Raw genomic sequence first — 8,364 nt, 5'->3', positions numbered from 1 at the left:
GATGCATGCCACCATGCCCAGTCTCAATCGCCATCTCAGAGCACAGCATGCCGGGGATTGAACCCCAGTCCCTACATCTGCCTAAACAGGCACTTTAATCCACTGAGCTATCTAGCCAGCCCATACAAACAAATTCTTATGCATAGTTGTACGTGTCTAAAATCCCAGCCACTTGAGAGGTTGAAGCAGGAAGCTCTCAGATTTGAGTCCCATTGAGAACTATAACAAGACCTTGATTTGATATAAAATGGACTGAGGATATATTTTCTTTTCCTTATTTTTTTGGTACTGGGGATTGAACTCAGGACCTTGCGCTTGTCAGGCAAGCACTTCTGCTGCTGAGCTATCTCCCCAGCCCCTTATTTCTATTTTGTTTTGTTTTGATGGCTGAGGATGTATTTTAATATAAAGCCCTTGGGTTCAATCCCAGTACTACTGCCCCCAGGAAAAAAAAAAAAAAAAAACCTAAGTGAAAAATACATTTCAATGGAGAAGAGCAAAAACATGAAAAGAATTGAAATAGCATAAGAGAAGTTAATTACTAACTGCAAAAAAAAAAAAAAAAAAGGTATCAGTATGTACTCCCTCCAAATGTGGAGCAAGGACCTGTTTTAATCCACAGACTGGTTCTGACCCAGAGGCAGAGTCAGCTGTGAGCTGCTGCCACATTGGAGTCTAAGGCCCAGACTGGCCCTGGGTTTGGCTGCTGGAGGGACCAGGGACAGGGACAGGGAGGGGCCCTCTACATTGTGAAGGCAAATCCTTATTTCAGAGGGTTCAACTATAACCTACAGAAAGCCTGGAATCGGGTGGACTTGAACCCTCTGATTGGTGTGGGCACTTACAGGGGATGAAAAATGTCTAGGGATGGGGTGCAGTAATAGGTAAGGACCCCTTGGCCAGGAGGTGAAACGCAGAGATGTGATTTAAGGGGTTTGACTCAGGTTTCACCTTCCTTCAAAGCCTATGTTCTTACTATGGTCTGATGTCTCTAATTTTCTGTATTAAAAAGAAAAACAAGGACCATTGTCATTAATCATGCATATATGTCACACCTTGTTTAACTTTGGCCACATGGAAGCCACATCCAAAAATAACCATAGGAGCATCTGGAAATAGAATCTCATAAGTGATGATGATTTCATAGTGCTGCACTAAAAAAAGATTTTAGTCACTATTTTAAAAGGCAAAAGGTATTTTCTGTACTAAAAAGAGGTTCGTGAAAATTTTTAATTTTTGTTTGGAAACTGAATCTTGTTGAACATCTGATACTTTATCTTTTGCTTTTTTGGTTTTAGGTCTGCTGTCTTGTTTTCCATTATCTTTGTCCTTGAATTGTCAGTTAACCAGCAAATCTTATACTAAATGCTGATCTGTCTGTCTTCTATTCCCAGAAATCAAAGCAATAAGATGGGATTTCCAAGTTACGCATAGTTGTATAAATCAGCCTTTTTGCTTCTCTAGAAATTATGAAAAAAACCAATGAGGATTAAAACTAATAGTTCTTTCACTTGGAAATTTGTTTTTTAATTCTCTACTTAAAACCCTTGAGTCAGAAAAAGAAATCCAAACTATAGAACTGACAGGCAAAAATTAGTGAAAATACATTTCAGAGCCAATGGAGAAGGCTGTGGAATATATTTCAGACTAAATTCCAGGTGTAAATACTTACGTTGGACAAAAACAAGTGAAGTAAACATCTGATGGAAGTTTCCCTTAAACAAATTGGAAGGACTCTTAAAAGTTAAAAGGGGGCCGGCCAAATAGCTTAGTGGATTAAAGCACCTGCTAGGTAGACCCAGGGCTGGTGGTTTGATTCCCAGCATGCCATGCGAGCCCTGCCCCCAGGGTACAATGAGATAGCAATTGAGACTGGATGTGGTGGTGTGCGCCTGTAATCCCAGTACTCGGGAGGCTGAAAACAGGAGGATCACTACAAGTTTGATCCATGTAGTAAGACACTGTAGACCCTGTACTAAGTACATTAAAAAAGAAAAAGTTAAAAGGTAAGAATGATACATATATTTTAAAAATTAGAAAAATAAATAAATAATAAAAATTAGAACCCATTATAAGACCTAGTTCCTTGAAAACATTTTTAAAGATAACTTCTAAAATAATGAAACAGTATTATTACTCAAAATAGGAATCTAAAAGGAAAATCACAGAAATGAGAAATAGAACAAATAAGGACTAATTTCTAAATTCTGTGCACATTAGGGGAGAACCCGCTTGGGCCCCCCTTCTTTCCCTCTCTTGGACAGGAGCTTTCTTTCCTTCAATAAATATATTCTGCTCATAGAGAAATAAAAAAATAAAAAATTCTATGCACAAGTCCCAGGTGGTTGCAGTGGTCGAAGTGACAACTGATCAGACACTGGTTCTTCTCTGAAGGTCTCCCCAGAGCTACAAGATGCGTGGCCTCTGGACTGATGACATCTAGTAGGGTCAGGGAAAGACCTTGGTCAGGAACAATCCAACTTGTAGTCTTCTTCATTCGAAAAAAATAGGAGCAAAGATCACAAAAGTTTAGCTTGGTGAAGCTCTAGGCCTTGCAAATGGAGCTTTTAAATATAAGCTGATTATTCCTTTTCTGAAGTGCTTGGGAGAAGGAGTGTTTCAGATGTTAAAACATTTTCGTATGCATAATGAGATATCTTTGAGTTAGGATTCGAGTCTAAACATGAAATCCACTACGTTTCCTCTATACCTTATGTACATGGCCTGGAGGTGTACTTTTATCAAAGCATGTTTAGTGCGCCTGTGCGAACCATTACATGACGTCGGGTGTGGAAATTTCTACTTGTGGCATCATGTCAGTGCTAAAGAAGAATCAGATTTTGAAACATTTCATGTTTCACATTTGTGGATCAGAGATACAAACAACAACAGAGATCAGAGAACAACTAATAGTGTTCATGGTCCACAAATTTAGCACGCTAAATGAGTAGCTATTATGCATATTGCCCATGTTTGAATAACAAACTTCCTTCTTTCTGAATTCCAGTCCACAAACTATTTTGCACTTTTTTTTTCAGTACCAGGGAGCGAACTCATGACCTTGTATTTGCCAGGCAGGTGCTTATGGCACTGAACTATCTCCCCGGCACGCAAACTATTTTGAATTGCAAACCAATTATTTCCCAAATGTAGAACTGCTGAAAGATCACAGGAACTTCTTCCTAAGAGTAAAGAGGGCCTCACCAACAGGAAAGGCAAATTGTGCCCCAGTTGTTGGGACTACAGTCCCATCCATACAGGAATATGGTTTTCTGTAGGTCTGGAGTTCAAGATGAAATGTTTGAAGATGCCCAGTAGCTTTCCAAGTCACAGAAAGAGAGAGAGGGCTGGGGGGAGGAATAAGAAACACAATCAGGCTGTTCTCACTGGAGGGACACCATGAAAGTCACCCTGAACACCAGTTTTAAAACACTTTTCTGAAGGAGGATGAGGAATGTATAACCTTTGTTCAGACTGAAGAAAATGAGGCTGACTTGGCCATGTTGCTCACCCCTGTCTCCCTGTGCAAGGCACAGTATCCAGCAGATTCTCCATAAACATCTGCATGATTAAACTGGGCATGGTGGCACACACCTATAATCCAGCTCTTGGGAGGCTGTAAGCAGGTGGATCACTATGAGTCTGATCTAGTAGTAAGACCCTGAACACCCTGTAGACCCTTCCCAAAAAAAAAAAAAAAAAAAATCTACTTGACTGAATAATTAAATTTCTAGTCAGTGAATGAGTAGAGAGACACATCTTCTTTGACATCATTCTGTTCCTTTATGGGCTGAATATCCCAACTGCAGAAGAGCACAGTACAGTGCTTTTCCAATACTCCTCACGCCTGAGGTACACTGTGCCTGATTTCACCCTTCACTTGGGAACTGTTTTCTCTAGAGCCTTGGTCAGCTTCTCTTATTCCATGATATTAGGATAATAATACAAACCTTCCAGGATTGCTAAGAAGATTAACTAAACAAATACATGGAATAAACTCAATACACTGTTTCATAATTTATCACATCTTCATATGATCCCAAAATGGCACTAAAATTATGAAAGAGATTTTTATGAAGATTGCAACTTACAGATAAAAGATTTGCCCTTTGTTATGAAAAATAATATACAAAAGTTGAGAATACTGTGGGCCTCTTTGTACATCATTCCGAGTGTTAATAATTACTGAGTTGTAGCCATCCACCCTGTTGGGAGCCACAGAAGCTGGAAGTTGTAGGTGGGAATAGACATCAATGGCTAAAGCAAACAAGCTGCCTTAGTTCTGAAATAAACATCCTGCCTGGTTAAGGTCGGCTATTAGTTGCTAGGCAACCTTGTGTCATGTGTTACTAACTTTGCAAAGGTGGTTTCATCTTGCCAACCAGGAAGACCAGCCACCACCTAGCTCAGCTTTTGTCTTGTCTATCTTTTCCTCATTCCTGCCGCCGTTTCTCCCAATCATACCAAGACCCACAGATCCCTACATCACTGTCTTCTCCAACCCCCAGGTATTTTGAATCTAAGGGCAGACACAATGGGATTCCATGTGTAACATTCCAGTGTGTATCTCTAAAAGAATAAAAGTAATAACCCAAGAGCACAGAAAGGACTGCATGCCTGACCTAGATGGGTCTTTGGTCTGCTGGAAGCAACAAGGATGAAGCGTAGAGAGCATCCATCCCCTGCCCCAGGCAGGGACTGGGCTTCACCCCATCCAAACCTAACCCAGTGTAGGCCTCCACTGTCACTGTCGAGTGAGCTCCCTTCCTGAGGGGTGAGGGTTGGGGCTAGCATTTAATACTGGAAGTGAGGCTCAATATGGATCCCCCACTAGTTATCCTTTTCTTTGACACCAAGTGATGTTTCATTTGAAAAACTTCTATACATATAGTTCTGTTTCGAAATTACGGGGAAAACAGAATGTAATCTTGTTATCTACCTTGAGGCATCATTGGCAATGCTGGCTCTTACACGTTAGGCTATGACATACCTGAAGAGCTCCTTGGATGGTGACGGGACTTGCTTGTTCTCTAAAATTTAACACAGCAAGGAACACCCCACCTCTGGCAGCACTCAATTCTTAAAGGTTCTCCACTCTTCCTCCTTTTTCCTAATTTCTTCTTATTCTACAAAGTCAGTAACTCAGGAGGAACTCCAACTTCATTTTCTGTTGTTCCACATATAACACCTTGAATTAAATTAGTTCCCTTTTCTTTGTAACTGGAAGTTGGAACATTATGACTGTTTTAAAATTAGATCCATTGCTGTGAGTGATACTGAACATCAACATTGCAAGCCCAAGTTATAACACACACCTGCACTTAAAAAGCAAGATCAGGGCTGGGAAGATAGCTCAGTGGAATAAGTGCTTGCCTGGCAAACACAAGGTCCTGAGTTCGATCCCTGGTAGTACCAAAAAAAAAAAAAAAAAAAAAAGCAAGATCAGTGTTCAGTCTAAAACTCAGTAGGGAGCACTGAGGAGCAAAGGGTGATGCTAAGAAGGCTGGGAGATGGGGTGCACCAAGGTGGTGAAAAGAAGAAAGAAGTGTGCTGCACGTCTCTTCTTGTAAGCCTGTGGTGCATTGACTACTGGTGGTCAACTTGTAACACCCAGCTGAACTGAACCAGCATGGATCTGGGTCTGGAGAGCCCCGCTGAGGATTGCTGCTGGCAGCATAAGGACAGAACTGGAGAAGAGAGAGTGAAGGAAGCTGTTAGCTCTCTTGAGGAGCTTGTCGTGCTCACTTTTCTGATGAACCCAGCTTTTGTCATTGTCAAAGGAGCTCAGGATCTTACTATTACTGAGGATGACTAGGGTTCACTCTGGGGGAGCTCTGGTCCTCACTGTGCGCACTGCTTTGTGGCTCTGGAGGGTAAGATGGTGCACAGCTCAGTCTTCTAGAGAAGCTTGACTGTTGGCTTTCCTGAGAGGAACTCAGCTGCCCTTGTTGTCCTAGGAGCTCACGACCTCACTGTTGAGGAGGACGCCTGTGGTACTTGTGGAGGGAGCTCTGGTCCTTACTTTGAGCCTCACTTCCTGGCTCCAGTGCAGATCCCTCAGCCTGCTGGCACAGATCCTTCATCCCACTGGCACAGAATTTCTAGTTTCTACCATTGACCTTTGGGCCTTCCCAGGACAGAGCCATAAAGTGGGCCGACATGAGACATTGCTGTGGGCTCTAGGCCTCCAGTTAGTCTTGTGGGAAACATTGTTATGAGCTCAAGGTCTTCAGCTGGATTCCTGTAGGACATTGCCATGGGATCCAGGCCCTCAGCTACATTCTTTGGTCTTTAGTGTGCGGACAGATTTTCTGCATTCTTCATGTATGATTCTTGGGTTATTCATTATAAAATAATCTTCTAAAATATGCATCCTGAATTGTATTTTTTTTGTTCATAAACCCCAAACTACAACACATCCAAAGGTACCTTGTTAGGAGCTGGGAATGTAGCTCAGTGGAAGAGCACTTGCCTAAATTACCTTGTGAGCAATAATTGCCTCCCTTGGAGAAGATAATAGACTCAGGTGGATGCAGTGTAAAGGTGCTGGAACCCCAGTATTATCTTCACAAACATTTCTATACACCTTTCATTTCAGAAAGCATGCAGCTGTCTTGGAATAACTCTGGAATTCACGATATGATCTCGGTGGTCTCACCTATAGTCTCTGAAGGAAGTCCCAACAGGTTCTGTTCCAAGACCAGAGATAAGATCAGGGTTAAGCCTTCCCTGTCCAGCCCTAGCTCCTCAGAAGGATTCAGGTAGCCAGCATTGCTATCCACAGATGCAGAGTCCTGCAGTCGGGCGATAGCACCCTGGGGGAGCAGCTTCCCTTCTGCTCCTTTCTGCCTGCAGAAGGCTCTCCTGCCCCGTCTGTGAGGACTGCCTGCCCTCCAGCACCAGCACTCACCCCACTGATGGTCCCTCGCACAACTGCAGTCCCTGTTGACCGTTATGGTGGAAGATGGGGGAGTGAAGTAGCTTTGTAACCATCTTCTGCAACTCTTTCTCCCATTTAAGAAGGGGAAGAAAGAGATGAGTGAAACTCACAACCCTGTCTTTGATTATTATTGTCTCCATCCCTGCCTTCTTCTAGGAGGAAGGTTCAGGAAAATGCAACACTTACTTTAATGTGAAGCAGCAAATATTTACTAAATGTGAATGAATGCACGAATGCATGAATGAATGAATGAATGAATGATGCTGCTCAACAGCCTTCACTCTTCCTCACTAATGGGACAACTCTACTAAGAACTTGACAAGGATGATTGCATAAGAGGAAAACCCCAGAACTCATTTCCTCTTCTGGCTTCAAGATTCTTTCTCATTAACAACAACAAAAAAATCAGTTTATGACTTTATTGTACTCCACTTTATAATTTTAGTGCCTCTAAAACCATGTGAAAAAAAATTTGTAAAATGCTAGGATGAATCATGGGCCAGGAAGAGATGACCTAGTTTGATCTGATTTAAAGGAGATATGAAAAGATGGAACGCAGCTCAAAATGCTTGTCTTCCTCATTCACACGGTGATGCACCATCCTCGTTAGGCTTAGTTATCTCTTGCCAGATTGCTCCTCACTGAGGGGAGAAAGGAAAAGGGAGAGGCATTAGTTGAATTCAGCATGAGCCCCCACGGAGAGGGGAAAACCAGAGACTGAGGCAGGCTGTGCTGTGGAGGGTAGAGGAGACCAGAGAGCCTGAGGCACTCCAAGGAGGTCCAATGGGGAGCCACCCAAAAGGGGGACCAGAAAGAATGTGAGAAACTCCACCTTTTTGAACAACGGCCAGTGTCCCTGTATGCGTAACTGCCGAGCACATTACTCAAAATCAGCCTAGTATGGTCCCTGGCAGCCTCTTTTTCCTTAAGGCAAGGTGAGTTGTTTTGCTGTTATGCAGGCTTCCTAGAGGAGATAGAGGACTTCAACTCCGTGGAGGAAGATTTTTAGCCATCATCACAGAAAAGCGTTTCAGGATGGACCAGTGAAAGACACAGACGGTTTATTAGGAAGAATAGGAAAGCGCACTCAGAAAAAGTGCAGGCTCTTGGGAAATGAGGTGCACTGTGTCTTTGTGTTAGGAGTGTTTGTGTGGCCTTGGGGTACCCTGGAGACAGGTGAGCTGGGATATTTATTTCTTTGAGTTGTTTGTCATTTACCTAGTGTCTGTTTGTTTAACATCAGGTTACTCAGTAGTGGACTGAACAAAAACTGGCTTTAGGAGAATCCAGGAAAAAAGGTGGAAAAGCCATTGCAACTTTAAAATTGCATTCTCCTTGCCTCTTGTCTACATATTTCTCCCATCCTGTGTTGGTTTCAGCCACTCACCTTTGTGCTGTTTCCATCGCATCTGCCTTCCCCTGCC

The sequence above is a fragment of the Octodon degus genome, unplaced genomic scaffold (genome assembly GCF_000260255.1).
Source record: "Octodon degus isolate 3935 unplaced genomic scaffold, OctDeg1.0 scaffold00024, whole genome shotgun sequence".
NCBI lineage: Eukaryota > Metazoa > Chordata > Mammalia > Rodentia > Octodontidae > Octodon > Octodon degus.
This window is presented reverse-complemented; position numbering follows the sequence as displayed.